Here is a 16,310-nt window from a genome sequence, read left to right on the forward strand (position 1 = left end):
AAACTCAGCACTAGGATTGTAAGGGCAAGTGTTTATTTTCTCACCATTAACTTAAACTTCTTCTCTATTGTTTTGTGTTACCCATGACAGAAACTGTCACTCATCTCTCACTCTAGAATTTCCTCAGTTAACCCTAAATCATCTTTGCCAATGATGATAGAAGTTTCACTCTAAATGGGTTTAATCAAGATGAAAAATATAATCGCATCATTTTATAATGAATAAGACTTCACAGGTATGCTAAATGATTGTTACCAAAGCCATTTAAATAGTAGTGATTTTATGCTTCTGTGTTTCAGTGGTCGGCTTCTCTGGCCTTGACCTGTGAGCTCAGCATGAAGTGCTGAGATTTGATTTAAGATGACCTAGAGTTTATGTACTGTCATTTACTTGGAAATTATCACTTTGTGTATTTCAGATGACATCTCTTAGGTCAGTTTTGCAAGTTCATTATTTCAAGCTGTCTAAAGGAGGTATAGGATTTTGTAACAAGTAATTAAGGAAACCACCATAAAAGTTTAAGTTTATACTATATGATAGTTTTCATTATCCAATGCTGCACTTTTTATAATAGACATTGAATAGGAGGGAACTATCCTTACTAAGTGGTAAGCATTTTTCCCCATGATTATTTGTTCACTGAATTTGGAAGTGATGGAATTCCAATGAAGAGCTATATCAGGATCATATGCACATGTGCAGTATAGGTATTTGCATCTGCTATGTGTGTTTCCCTGTGTTTGCAATGTAATATATAAAATCAAGACATCAACTGTTGTCTCCCCAGAGTTATAGCTATATAACTTAAGCAGCAAAGGAAAGGATTTAGGGGTCCATTTTAATGTAGGCAAGAGATAAGACCATTTTTTCAAGTTAATAGGAAAGAAAATTATGGAGCTGTACTGTCCAAGGTGGTAAACACTAGCCATACAGGGCTATTTAAATATACATTATTGAAAAATTGAATAAAATTTAAAATTCAGTTTCTCAGTCACACTAGCACATTTCATGTGCTCAGTGTTCCCATGTAGCTAGTGGCTGTGGTATTGGACAGTGCCAATATGCAACTTTTCCACAATTACAGACGGTTCTATTGAATAGTGCCAAACAAGAACAGGGTTCAAATCCAGGCCAGTGCCTCTTTTTGCACAGCCAGTGCACTAAGAATGATTTTGACATTTTGAACTGATTGAAAAATAATCAAACGAAGAAGAATATTTTAGAGCACATGAAAATCATTTGAGATTCAAATTTTAGTGTCCTCAAAATTTCTATTGAGCACAGCCATGTGCATTCTGTTATGCATTGTCTATGTGTTCACACTACAACAGCTGCATTGAGTAGTTGTGACAGAGACTTTATAGTCTGCAGAGTCTAAAATATGTACACTCTGGCTCTTTAAGAAAAGTTTGTTAACTCTTGAGCTAAAGGAAGGAAAGGAGTAGTATCACACATTACCGTCATGAAAAATATTCTGTATAGATTTGGAAAATGAAATCAATAAGGAGAAGGGAAAGTGTATCTAGAATTCATGCCCAGATTTGATGGCTGTGGGATATCCTGCATTGGGGGGTATGATGGTGGATCGGGTTGAAAGCTCTGGAAACGTTGGCAATAGCCTTTAACATGTATCCAAAAGGCTCCATCAAACCCTCAGCTTTCTCAGTGTCTTTGCAGGTTTTTTAGGATACTCTCAAAAGCTCACTTCTCTCTGTAATTCACCACCTTCCCCATTGTAAAAGGCAAATTAGGTCCTCTCAAAAGTTTGACAATATGAAACAAGGAAATTCAGTTAGTCTCTTGACAGCAATGCCAATTATCTTTCTTTTTTTTTAAACATTGTCTTAGGCGAATGCCTAAGACAATGGAAAATTATTTTGCAGTGAGACCCAAGCTAATCCAGACACAAGCTGCTTTCATTACAACCATCTCTTCTCATCTCTTGAAGATGAGCTCACTAATAAGAGTACATTATCTCTTATTGGGACAGGCTTAAATACATGCAAGAACTTCATTAAGTCATTCCCTATCAGAATAGGAGCTATTGAGAATTTCTGCAGAACTAGGATTGTGTCTTCTCTACCTATGAATTGAGTGGTGTCATGACAAAGCACTCTAGGGAGCCCTGCCAACCTATTTGATAATGTTGATGGACAAGATTGTGTGAGGAGTGGGGAGAAAAAACACCTTTTATATTCTTCCCTGATGTACGTATAAGTAGTTCTTTAGGAAGAGATGAAATGCATGGCTTTGTCCTGAATAGATTCCCTTAGGGGACACCCAGGGAATTCCTAGGCCCAGTAGAATTAATGTTCTAGAAAGAGAATCATGCTTCTGTTGCAGAGCCCCCTTCTTAATCCTCATGAATCCTAGTTAATAACACATATAATAAAGTATTCTTATTGATGCCTGTAACTTCCTTTGAAATGCACCCAAAAGGATAAATGATATAGACATATGCTAAAGCAAGTATGGTGAAATGCTACGGGTGGAATCTATGTGGTAGGTATATGGATGTCCACTGTAAATTGATTTCAACTCTTCTATATGTGTAGAGATTTTCATAACAAAATGTTAGGGAAAAAATCCTCCTGGAATACATTTCATGTAAGCCTCTAATTCCTCAGCATTAGCCACAAGCAGAACTGTCTTCAAAGGAGTAAATCATCAGGAAAAGTCCGTGACCCCGAAAGAGTGCTGTCCAGGTTTTCTCAGGCATGGCTCAGGTTCAGGCACAAATGCAAGTTCCCAGTTCCCATCTCCTCAGTGTGTGCCCGCTGACCTCCCTGCAACAGTTCCGCCCGTTGACCAGTAGGGGATAATTCAGATGAACACCTTCGTGCTTGGAATATGAGCACTTACACTTCTAGATTTTAAAAGGATTTCTGAGCCCGATCCTTACACACATGCTTTGGTTTGTACTGTCTTTCTGTACATCCTCAGTTAAGAGATGCTTTCTGGAGTGTTTTGTAGATGGATTTGAGGACTTCTCACTGCTTCAGTACAGAATGCCCTGGCAATGCACGCCTGAAAGGAGTCCATGGACTGATATTTTCTAGCCAAAGGGAGCTAAAAATCAGCCATTTTGACATTTGGATTTCTCATTGATGTGTCTTGTTTATTTAATTCAATTTAATATGAAAGAGTAGAGAGGGTAGAACAAACTGTTCAGCAACGTATAGATCATTAGGTTTTAAAACCAAATAAAAAGTACTCAGTGTAAAAATTTGCCTGACTGAAAGGATTTTGAAATTATTCTTGAAAGCTCTGAAGCATGCAGAGGCAGCTTTGGATGTGATGGATATTTTTGCTGCATAGAGTATCCAGTGCCAAAGAGATGATTCTGTCAGAAAATATTACGAAGCCAACCTAGCTTTGATAATTGCTTCAGATCGTCTACATATATAATCCTAAATCTCTTTTCAAAGTACTTGCACTACCAGTGGTCTTTGATTTATAACTGCTGGTCCAAGAGATGGCCTACTAATAATATAAAACAGGGTCTTAGCTTCACTGCATATCATTTCCAGAGGATGTGAATCTTAAGTCAATATAAGAGATGTGTGAGTAGGAATGAGAACTCTTAGAAATCACAGGAAGGGGTTCAAGTCACAGGGAACAGCAGATGTAGCTGGCCTAAGGCAAAGGGAACAGTGCAGGATCAGAAAGAAGTCCATTCCAATGAAAAGAGCTGAGACCAAGGGAAACCATAATGGGGCCAGAGCATGCAAGACCATTGCAAGAAGCATCAAGGGCTTGGAGCTTTATCCAGAAGACAGGAGCAGCTATTGAGAGGGCATGCTCCAGCTTTTGTTTTAGCAGAATCTCTTTGCATGTGATGTGGAAAATGAATTGGAGAGGGGAATCAGGAAACCTGTTAGGAGGCTACTTCTGTAATCCATGAAATGGCAATATTCTGCTTTTATGTCCCTGAGAAGAAAGCATAGGTAAGGACCACTGAATACACATTTGGTAGAAAAAGAATATTCCCCGGCTAAGGATTGGAAAGATAAAACAATCAGGACCACCCACCCATTACTTCATTTTCCTTTATGTATCCGATCAAGTACCCTTTCTAAAAGAAGGTAAACTTTACAGTTTTTTTTTTAATTTAAGCATCTCATTAGAACCTACTGAATATGAGTCTCCATGTACTAATTGTAGTAAAATCTCTCTGAAGGCTGGCATCAGTATGTCTGGACAGGATGTATATTCTAGCCCAGATTTTGCATAGATGTCACAAGGAGTCCAGAATCCCTTGATTTTCAGACATAGCCATTAGAAGCACACTGATCTTCACAGGTGGAGGCCTCCACTGCCATCAGTCTATTACTGCTGCTTAAATTTACAGCACCCTGGACAAGAGGAGAAGGTAGCCTAGCTGTTACATTGGCCCCCACATCTCTCTGCCACACGATGGACAGCCATATCAGATTGCATTAGAATGTTGACTGTATGTTAACTGGTGATCCTGCTTTCTGTCAATACTTATTTTAAAATCACTCTAAACGCCCTGCTCTTATTACTAATTAGATTATTTGGCCTTGGTGTATAGTGTCTTGGGGTCATCAGTATGAAGGTCAGGTCACAAAAAAAGAGTGGGGTCTCCAATGTGGATACACCCAGGAGGTCACTCTCTCCCCAGGCTGTGTCCAAGTAGCATAGGGGAGCACAGGGCTCTGTCCCCATGATATACAGTCCTTTTCCATGACATTGGAGATGAAGCTGGGCCTCAACTCTGCACATGCGTATTCCTACAACTTCTCAGAGTCCTGTGGATAATGACGGAGGAGAGAAACCATGCAGGAAATAGCCCCCTAGAGCACCCAATCTGGATCTAAAACATGTAATTTGTCTTACATGTTTAAGAAAAATTTGCTTTAATTTATTTTACTGTATTAATTGATTAATTTTTAAAGAAATAGTGGAGTCCATCACTAAGACCTCAGGCCATACCTTAGATATTGAGATGTTGAATAAATCCCACCAGTCTATTTTATTATAATGTGCCTCTTTTTTCCTAAAAACTAAGCCCCAAAATATAAAAGTTTATGTTGTTACTTATTTATTTATTTTAGAGACAAACTCTCACTCCGTCACCCAGCCTGGAGTGCAGTAGTACAATTGTAGCTCACCATAGCCTGAAACTCCTGGGCTCAAGCGATCCTCCCACGTCAGCCTCCCAAGTAGCCGGGACTACAGGCACATACCACCATGCCCAGCTAGTTATTTATATTTTGCTAAATGAATTTTTGAAATAAATTTCACAGATATTTCCCCATTTTCAGTTGAAATTTAATTTTCTTCCTTCCTTTCTTTCTTTCTTCTTTTTCTTTCTTTCTTTCTTTCTCCCTCTCTTTCTTTCCCTTTCTTTCTTTCTTTCTTTCTTTCTTTCTTTCTTTCTTTCTTTCTTTCTTTCTTCCTTTCTTCCTTTCTTTCCTTCTTTCTTTCTGTGCTTCTTTCTTTCTTTCATATTGCTCCTTGTGTAGCAGGGCTATCCCATAGGCAGGGTGCCCAGGGTAGTGAAAGTTTAATTTTCAAAGAGTTTTTAATGCCAGAATCCGACTTATGAATTCACTCAGTAGATATTACATGTCACTGGCATATGACCTTTTAATAGATATTTTATTGGCCTAGGAATGGTAAGGTCAGAGACTTGAGTGGTTCCACTTCTAACAGCAAAAAGAAACTATTTCTGGGTATAATAAAATTTAGCATCTTAAAATTTAGATAGAATAGTTGTTTATACTTACTCAGGGAACTGGAGGGTCATATGGGATATTTAAATAAATTGTGGAACACTTTGTCCTGAAAACTGCCCATTATAATACTTTAAACTAATTAAATTTCATTTAAAAGTTTCAAGCCTCCTGAACATCAGGGAAAGGCGAAAATACAGTCATGGGATATAGAGACTAGCATCAGGAAAAACAGCCAGAAATTCTGAACTTGGATCTCTTCGCATGTCCTTGTTCTGCTTAAGAGATTGCTTAAGAGATGACCTTGATAACATTTTAAAAATTTGAGTGTGAAGTGCAATGTATTGCCTTTCCATGGATTAGAGCACATGATAACTCTTGAGCCAGATTATAGGAATCCCTATCATAAGATTAGGAGAAGTGAGAGAAAAGAATCAGAATCGAAAGCCTGACCCACAGGTGACTCCCTTGTCTAAAGAAAACGCTTGGTCTTGCTTTCAGCACATGGCTTCCTGAAAACGAACTTTACCTTAATAAGTAACTGTTTAAAACTTTACTTATTAATTTGAATTAGTTTGAGTCCTTAGGGAACCCTGAGAGGGTTTAGTTGTCTTGATTACAAAGGCCCACATCCCTCAGAAAGTACCCTCATGTCGGCAGCTGGACAACAACCTTAAGGATTGTCATTGTGGAATCACGGCACAATCCAATTTCTTATCTCACTGTTATGAGTTGAGTGGTGGTCACCAAAAAGACATGTCCTTATCCTGTTTCCTGGAACCTGTGAATGTTCCCTTGTTTGGAAAAGAGATATTTAAAGATGTTATAAAGGTAAGGATTTTGCAATGAGGAGATTATCTTGGGTCTTCCATGTGGGCCCTAAATCCAATTATGTGTGTATTAGTCTGTTCTCATGCTGCCAATAAAGACCTCCCAGAGACTGGGTAATTTATAAAGAAAAAGAGGTTTAATGGACTCATAGTTCCACATGGCTGGGGAGGTCTCACAATCATGGCGGAAGGCAAAGGAAGAGCAAAGGCATGTCTTACATGGCGACAGGCAAAAGAGCATGTGCAGGGGAACTGTCCTTTATAAAACCATCAGATCTCATGAGACTTATTCACTATCATGAGGACAGCACAGGAAAAACCCACCTCTATGATTCGGTTACCTCCCACTGGGTCCCTCCCATTACTCATGGGGATTATGGGAGCTACAATTCAAAATGAGATTTGGGTAGAGACACAGCCAAACCATATCGATGTATGTCCTTAAAAGAGTGAGGCAGGGAGAGATTTCACACAGAAAGAAGAGGAGGAGGAGGCAATGTGTCCACAGAGGCAGAGATTGGAGTGGTGCAGGCTCAGGTCAAGGAATGGTGACAGCTACTAGGAAGTGAATGAAGCAAGGAACTGATTCCCCCAAAGGAGTGTGGCCCTGCTGACATGTTGATTTCAGATTTCTGGCCTCCAGAACTGTGAAAGAATACATTTCTATTGTTTTAAGCCACTCAATTTTTGGTAAGTCAATATAGCCGCTGTAAAAAACTAATACGCTAACAACGAATTCTGTTTCCTCCATTTATTCATACCTTCCCTAATGTCTGCTTTTCCAGGTGAAGTATCTGAAAGGTCTTTTTTCCCTTCCATGCTCTTGCCCATCCTTCTGGAATATTCTCTGTGGCAGTTATGCAGACCTTTACAACCACATTTCTTGTGGGTTGTATGTGTGAAATCTTCAGAGCTCAGAAAAAAAAAATCTGATCAAAAGCAACATTTGAACTACTGAATTTCTTTCTTTTCAAGTTCATTCATTCAATATTATTTGTTGAATAAATATTCAGCAAATATTTATTGAGCATGTACTATGTGCCAGGCATTGTTCTGCATGCTGGAGAAGCCTGGGGAAGTGAGGGGAAAGATGAGCAAAAATCCCTGCTCCCATTAAGTTTTCATAGGCAAGCAATACATAAAATAAAGAGGTAAAGTTATAGCATGTTGGATGTAGTAAAAAGAAACTACAGAGAATTAAGAAAGAAAGAGGGATAGGGGATAGTTTTCTGGTTTAATAGGATAATTATGGAAGACTTCACCGAGAAGGTGACCTCCAGAAAGGAGATATATCAGTCAGAGTTCCCCCGAGAAATTGAACCAATAGGAGATATTCACCCTTACATACGTATGTGTATGTGTTTGAGATTTATTGCAAGGGAATTGGTTCATGTGATTATGGAGGCTGGCAAGTCCAAAATCTGCAGAGCAGATGTTCCAGTTTGAGTTCAAAAGCCACAGGCTGCTGGTCAGCACAGTGGCTCACACCTGTAATCCCAGCACTTCGGGAAGCCAAGGCGGCCAGATCACTTGAAGTCAGGGGTTCAAGACTAGCCTGGCCAACATGGTGAAACCCCATCTCTATTAAAAATACAAAAATTAGCTGGGTGTGGTGGTGCATGCCTGTCATCCCAGCTACTCGGGAGGCTGAGACAGGAGAATTGCTTGAACCTGGGAGGCAGAGGTTGCAGTGAGCCAAGTCCGCGCCACTGCACTCCAGCCTGGGCGATAGACTCTGTCTCAGAAAAAAAAAAAAAAAAAAAAAAAAGCCACAGGCTGCTGTAGAATAGAAAAGAACCAATGTCTTAGTTCAGAGGCCATCAGGCAGGAGAATTCTTTCTTACTCGGGGGAATGTTAACCTTTGTTCTATTCAGGCCTTCAACTGGTTGGATGAGGCCCTCCCACATTAGGGGGGGGGTAATCTGCTTTGCTCAGGCTACTGATTTAAATGCTAATCTCATCCAAAAACACCCTCACAGAAACATTCAGAATAATGATTGACCAAATATCTGAGCACTCTGTGTCCCAGCAAATTGACACATAAAATTAACCGTAACAGGAGAGGAGTTGAGTGAGCCATAAGGGATCTGTAGGAAGAGGTTTCTAGGAAGAGTAAATTTCAAAAGCTAAGGGCCTGGCTTGTTGAACGATGAGGCAGCAAGAGCAAGAGGGACCGAGAGCCACAGGAGATGAGTAGGAGATGAATTCGGAGTGCCCTTGAGGTGAGGCTGGTAGCAGGCTTGATAGACCACGGACGTGGCTTTTTGTCTGCTTTTGGTTACTTTGTTAGACCTATTTCGGGGTCTCCACCATTGTCACATTCTTTCCTTTTTATGAGTATTTTTTTTTTCTGGTTATACCCATGAAACCTTATTTTAAGTCCCTAACCACAGGCTTTAGAGATCTGTGCTGTATAAAAAGTAATTCATCCAATTCTATTATGACTTATATATAGCAATCTACTCATTTATGAAACAAAGAATTCCAGGCGTATCTTGTGTTACTAGCCTGTCCTGAGTATTGTGGTTCGAATTCATTTGTGGACTCTTGAGTAGGGCTGTCTGTCTATAATGACAATGCATATACATGTAGAACCAGCTTATGAGAGTTTATCTTTCATAAACTGCATAATAGATTTAAAAGTTTCTCCATACATATTTCATGATTCCCACCTCAGAGGGCACAGGAAATGGTCCAAAGCAGATGCCTCTAACTTAAAATGACTGACAAGGCATCTGGGTCAGTGAGCTTTGGCTGCATAACAAACCACTTCAAAACTTAGTGACTTGAAAACAAATCACTGTTGAGACAATAACCATGTTACTGCTCACAAGTCTATGGGTCAGCTGAACCTTTCTGCTGCTTTGCCTTGGGCTTCATTGATCCCAGCTGATCTTAGGCAGGTATCTGTGTTCAGCTAGCAGATCAACTGAAGTCTGGCTAGTTGAGGATGGTCTTACCTACCTGGCTGGCAGCTGACTGGCTGGCAGTTGGGACAGCAGGAGTGACTGGGCCCTGTGTCTCTCTTCTTCTAGCAGGCTAATCAGAGCTTGCTCAAAAGCAGGAGCATAGACTTCTTAAGGCCTAGGCCCAAAACTGGCATATTGTCACTTTGACCACATTTTACTGTCCAAAGCAAACCCCAATACCTGCCCAGATTCAAGTGGGAAAGAAGTAGACTTTAAGTGTTAATAGGAGGAGCTGAAAAATAACTGTGGCCATTTTTTCAATCTATACATAATATGCTAATTAATTGTATGTGTTAACTTGACTGGTCCACAGGGTGCCCATTCATTTGGTCTGAGTCTGATGGCCTGAGAATGAGGAGAGCTGATGGGGTATTACACACACACACATACACTATTGATTCTGTCTCTCTGGAGAACCAAGACTAATACAGACTTTTGTCCCAAGAGTGGTTCTAGAGGAAGAGAATTTTTAGGATGAGTTTCCTGAATTGGTCCTGAGGTTTCTGGCATTGGTTCTCTCATCTGATTAGGTTTAACGATGCTAATAACTCTGTTTCCATTAATAAAGAGGGCACTGATAGATAGTCCATGGTGTACTCTGTCAATAGAGATATATAAAATAGTACCATTGGATACTCCTAATCAACCACTTATAAGAAGCAAAGATTTTGGTGACTGTGTATATGATGCTTTTGAACATGATTGGCAAAGTAACAAAGAGATTGGCTTCTATTGTCATTGAACAAAGAATGAGCTCAGGGTTTGAATTCCCAGGTCAAATGCTGCATACATGATCTAAAAGCTGCTATGTCTGCCCTCAAGGAGACCTTTATCTCCTATAGCCTTAGGACTAAGATCACTGAAAATCAAATGCAGGATCTCATCCTGTGACTGGCTGAACCAACACAATTTGAACCCTCAGCCTCACAAGGTGTCTACTGTTAAAGTCAGTGTATTAACTAGGAAAGAATGTGTTGCTCAAAGTTGGAATGGAGATCAGCTTCAGCCCCGATGAAGCTGAGGACATTGAGCCCCTAAATTATGATGAGGGTTCTTTGCCAGCAGAAGAGCCCTCTCCAGCCTCTTCTAAGGGGATTAATCCTGCATCACCAGAGGAAACTCTAAGGGCCTCCCCCGAGGCAGTTGCCATGCAAGATGATGCTGATTCTATTCAGGACCCCTCTTTGTTTCTAGACCTGTAACTACATTCAAGTCCAAAGAGGCCCCTAAAGGTGATGTACAAAGTGCAACTCATGAGGATTTATGCTATACTCCAAATAAGTATTAAGTATTTACATTTTCTAATTTATAATAGAAAAGTGTGGAAAACTGTGAGGGAATGCATATTAAGAACATAGGATAATGGTAGGGGAAACACAAATTAGATCAAAATGAATTTATTGATATGGATAAAGGAAGCAGACAGCATGCATTTAATTCTGCAGCTCAGGCATTTGGAAAGTGCTGTAATAGTTTGCTTAGTCAGTTGGCTGAAACATGGGCCAGAAGGTCACCCACAGTGAGCAAGCTGGAAATGCGGAACTTCCCTTGGTTTAATGTAGAGGGAGGTATTAAATGACTTAGAGACATTGGGATGTTAGAGTGGGTTTGTCATTCAAGAATGACTCACTCACATTGGGAGGGTCCTGGAGACATACCTTTCACCATAACTGTGGGAAGTAAGTTTGTGAGGGAGTCCCAGCATCCTTGAAGAGCTCTGTGACACTCTACTCTGTAGGCCAGAACTTACAATGGAAACTGCAGTCGCTGAATTGAGAAATCTAAATGTAATGGGAATAATTGGATCCCAGGGTGGCAGGGGCCAAGTGGCAGCACTCGACCATCAAAGGCAATGTGGCCGTGATTACCATGATGAACAGTGGAGTCAGGCAGCAACCAAAATTCTCTAACTCACAGAGAACCATGGCACTGGCCAGTTGATCATGGTGTTCCTGGAAAGTAAAAGAGATAGGCAGGTGACTAAATTCTTTTTTGCTCTCTGTAAGCAGAAAATTTCCATGTCAAATTAAAAAAAAAAAAAGTATTACCTGAATCATGAAAGCATAGAGTCACTATCCTTCAAGGAATTCCCACACTTGAGCCAGTTTATAGACCCAAAACCCTTTCAATGAAGGGGAGGCTGAGTCTCTTTGAGGAAAGACTCCTGTACATTACTGAAAATTTATACTGTTCATCTTCCTCTCATCCTTCTCCAAATGGACCTATGGTGTTTTACCAGGTGACTATGCGTTGGAGAAAAGGAAATAATCAGACCTATTGGAGACTACTGACCACTGGCTCTGAACTGACACTTATTCCAGAAGGCCCAGTATTTCACTGTGGTCCACCAGGCAGAGTAGGGCTAATGGAGGTCAGGTGATCAACAGAGTTTTAATTCAGGTCCATCTCACAGTGAACTTCATGAGTCTCTAAACTTATCCTGTGGTTATTTTCCTAGTCTGAAATGTATACTTGGAATAGATAAATTCCCTGACAGAACTGCTACATTGGTTCTTGTGACCTGTGGAGTGAGGGCTATTACAGAGGGAAAGGCCAAGTGGGAGCCACTAGAACTGTTTCAACCTAGGAAAATCGTAAACCAAAAGCAGTACCACATTCCTGAAGGATGGCAGAGATTAGTGCTACCATCAAGAATTTCAAAGTCGCAGGGCGGGTGAGTCTCACTATCCTCCCATTCAACTTACTTGACCTGTGCAGAAAACTGGATGATGGAGAGTAACATGGAAAGTTTAACCAGGTGGTGACTCCAACTGCAGCTGTTGTACCAGATGTGGTTTCATTACTTGAGCTAATTAGCACATTCCCTGGTACTTGGTATGCAGTTATTGATCTGGCAAATGCCTTTATTTCCATCCTTGTCAATAAGGCTCATGAGAAGCAGTTTGCTTTCAGCTGTCAAGGCCAGCAATACACCTACACTGTCCTACCTAAGGGGCATATCAACTCTCCAGCCCTATGTTATAATTTAGTTCACAGGGATCTTAATTGGCTTTCATCACTAGTCCATTACATAGATGACATTATGCTGATTGGACCTAGTGAGCAAGAAGTAACAACTACTCTAGTTTTATTGGCAAGACATTTGCATGTCAGAGGGTGGGAGATATATCTGACAAAGTTTAGGGACCTTCTACCTCAGTGAAATTCCTAGGAGTCCAGTGGCGTGGGACATGTTGAGATATTCTTCTGAAGTGAAGGATAAGATATTCCATCTGGCCCCTCCTAAATCAAAAAAGAGATGGACAATGCCTAGTGAGCTTCTTTCAATTTTTGGAGGCAATATATTGCTCATTTGGGTGTGTTACTCCCATTCATTTATTTAGTGACCCAAGAAGCTGCTAGTTTTGAGTGGATCCCAGAACAAGAGAAGGTTTTATAACAGGTCCAGGCTGCTATGCAAGTAGCTCTGTCACTTGGGTCATATGATTCAGCAGATCCAGTGGTGTCTAGATTTAATATTATGTGTCATGTCCCAATAAAGCTTGGAAGTAGATATTAACACCATTGCCATCACCCACCCACACACATCCCTACGAGTGAAGAAACGGAAACCTCAAAGCAGGTAAGTGACTGGTCACAAAAATCACAGGTAATAAAGCCAGGAATCAAACATTATCACAGCATGCTAGAAAGCTTATCTGCTTTTGATTTCTCAGTCACATTATTTTTTAGTAATTCTTAAAAAAAAAAAAAAAAAGCCTTGACCAGGTGCGGTGGCTCACGCCAGCACTTTGGGAGGCCGAGGCAGGTGGATCACCTCAGGTCAGGAGTTTGAGACCAGCCTGGCCAACATGGCAAAACCCGGTCTCTACTAAAAATACAAAAATTAGCTGGGCGTGGTGGCACGTGCCTGTAGTCCTAGCTATTTGGGAGGCTGAGGCAGGAGAATTGCTTGAACCCAAGAGATGGAGGTTGCAGTGAGCCAAGATCACGCCACTGCACTCCAACCTGGGTGACAGAGAGAGACTCTGTCTCAAAAAAAAAAAAAAAAGCTTGTGTGGTGGACTCTAACCTAATCAGGGCTGATTTATATGTTATTTTTTTTTTCACATATTTTCCTCAATGTTCTGTTCATATCGCATAGAATCACTGAGAATTCTTCTCTGGCATTCACAGGGCCCCTAAGTACTGCTTCACAGACTGAACTGAAGCGATATTAATGGGTCTCTTCCTAGATAAGCCCAAGCCTCAAGCATAGCCCTGTGCCTCAGTCAGCCAATCTAGAAATAGGGCAAGCGTCTAAAGATGAAAGGGCACAGTCTCTGCTTTTAGTAATCTCACTAGGGCAATATAGCCAAGTGGAATGAAGAGATGAGACAAGGGCTAGACTGTGTGACATGGGCCATAGGTTGACAGAAGCTCCAAAAATAGAGTGAGTGCTCTGAGGAAGCTACACAGTAGCAAGAACGTGGTGAGCTGGGTGGAAAACAATGAGTTAGGTCTTGCAGGATGCCTGGCAAAGGTGGGACGTCTGTAGAAGGACTGGCTTGAGCAAATGGTCTCAGAACAAGCTGTGGATTCCCTCTTTTAAAGTTCCAGACTTTCATAACTTCACTTTGGCCTGCATGCTTTCTTTTTGGAGGCAATATCTTCATAAATGCCATAAGAGGAAATTCAACACAGAACCCTCCATTGATTTCATTTTCTATTTGAATTTGGCAGAAACCCCTTTAAGACCAAATCTCATCAGGAAAAATATAATCTGAGCTACATATCGTACTAAATCACTTCCCCCCTTTTTAAATTTGAAATCAGCTTTTCTTTTATATATATTTATTTTGAGATGGAGTTTCGCTCTTGTCACCCAGGCTGGAGTGCAGTGGTGCGATCTCAGCACACTGCAACCTCTGCCTCCTGGGTTCAAGTGATTCTCCTGCCTCAGCCTCCGGAGTAGCTGGGATTACAGGTGCCTGCCACCACGCCCAACCAAAATACAAAAATACAAAAAAAATTTTTGTATTTTTAGTAGAGATGGTGTTTTACCATGTTGGCCAGGCTGGTCTCGAACTCCTGACCTCAGGTGATCTGCCCATCTTGGCCTCCCAAAGTGCTGGGATTATAGTTGTGAGCCACTGCACCCAGCCATCAGCTTTTATTTCATATGCATGCATAGCATCCTACAACAATAACTTTAAAAAAAAATAAGACATCACCATTTTCTATGATTGCAACCTATATAGAGAAATAGCCTGGTGTTATCCTACAAGACAATTTCCTTAAAATGTGTGAGTAATGGCTATTAAATCATTTTATGGAGCCATTTCTAAAACAATACTCTTTGTCACTGTTACCATAATTACTTTTAGTTGTGGCCATATTTTAAAGAACAGAATGCTTTATCGTGACTGTTACAAATACAAATTATTTTTCCCCTTGTGGGAATCATGAGGCTAATTTGTTTACCATTTTCCTTCTAAAACAGATCTTTATTAAAAGGAAATCAGTACAATGATTGTGATTAAGATCAACAGCTCTCTTAATTCTTTGTTCTGTTGAATATCAAGTTTTTTCTGCCTTCCTACCTCTGTCTTTCCATAAGACAAATCCTTTTGCTGGCAAGGGGTATATGTGTGCATGCAACTCCTGACTTATATCTCCACTCTTACACTTGTGCTAATTGATCTTAAAATTAAAGTCCAGGATGCCAATGAAGGAAATAAGCTCTGAACCACGCAGGTCACAGTTTCTGTTGGTTGTATTTGTGTCAGGGAGCTGTCAGACTCTGCAGTTTCAAATTTAAGTTTTCAATGGACTCTGAGCGCATATCCTTGATGTGTGATTCACACCTGTGGTATCATCATGGGGTCATTTTATTGAAATGTTGAACTTGTTTGCAGGGGCCTTAATTCTTTAGCTTTCTGCAAAACCTAGTTATTTGATGTGTTCTCTGTTTGGGGATAATAGAGAGTAAATGGAAATAAGACATTAACATTGCCCAACCCCTATTATAGTTGGTGTTAATAATCTTTGCCTATAGGTTTGGAAGTACCTTGGCTTATATAACCACTATTCAGATAAAACAAGGAAATGATGACATCAGTGTAAGATTGAATGAGATTTGACCACTGCACATGCCATGCTTTGCAATAGTCTAAAAACCTGGACAGAATGATCAGAACCATCTAACTCAAGCCCAGGGATAAGCAAACAATCAGTAAAAAATGCTTACATATAAATCGCATGATATTTTAATATGAATTTTTAATATTTAATTAATTTTAGTGGCTATTGTCTACCTTTTATCAAATAAACAGCTATTTATTATTAGAACTTCTTGCTAATGATTACTGATTTTGACTGTTTGTAAGTCTAGCCTTACAATTTATTCAGAAGTGTGGTTTTAAACACATAAAGTGCTTCATGGCAATGCAAAATCTTCTACTGAAGTGTTTTGTATTATTTTGATTTGAACTTAAGAGATTATGTGGATTCTGTACATAATAGGTTTTATTCATAGACTTGATAGTGTAGCAGGACGAGCCGCAGACAAGAACCCCTCAGACACCGAGTTGTAGAAGGAAAGGGCTTTATTCAGCTGGGAGCATCGGCAGACTTATGTCTCCAAAAACTGAGCTCCCGGAGTGAGCAATTCCTGTCCCTTTTAAGGGCCTACAGCTCTAAGGGGGTATGAGTGAAAGGGTCATGATTGATTGAGCAAGCAGGCGGTGCGTGACTGGGGGCTGCATGCACCGGTAATCAGAACACAACAGGACGGGATTTTCACGATACTTTTCCATACAATGTCTGAAATCTATAGATAACACAAGCAGTTAGCTCAGGGGTTGATTTT

At 40.3% G+C, this 16,310-nt stretch overlaps 1 protein-coding gene and 1 non-coding gene across 6 annotated transcripts in view; both read left to right on the forward strand.

Moving 5' to 3' along the window:
• The window catches only part of PLCB1 (phospholipase C beta 1), a 751,601-nt gene that overhangs the window by 693,246 nt on the left and 42,045 nt on the right, over positions 1-16,310 (forward strand). The window lies entirely within an intron of this gene.
• Positions 4,608-4,815, forward strand: LOC112437998 (small nucleolar RNA SNORA73 family). Its single transcript, XR_003026507.1, has one exon. It is a non-coding gene; the product is annotated as a small nucleolar RNA SNORA73 family (small nucleolar RNA).

The sequence above is a fragment of the Pan paniscus genome, chromosome 21 (assembly GCF_029289425.2).
Source record: "Pan paniscus chromosome 21, NHGRI_mPanPan1-v2.0_pri, whole genome shotgun sequence".
In the NCBI taxonomy this organism is placed as follows: Eukaryota; Metazoa; Chordata; class Mammalia; order Primates; family Hominidae; genus Pan; species Pan paniscus.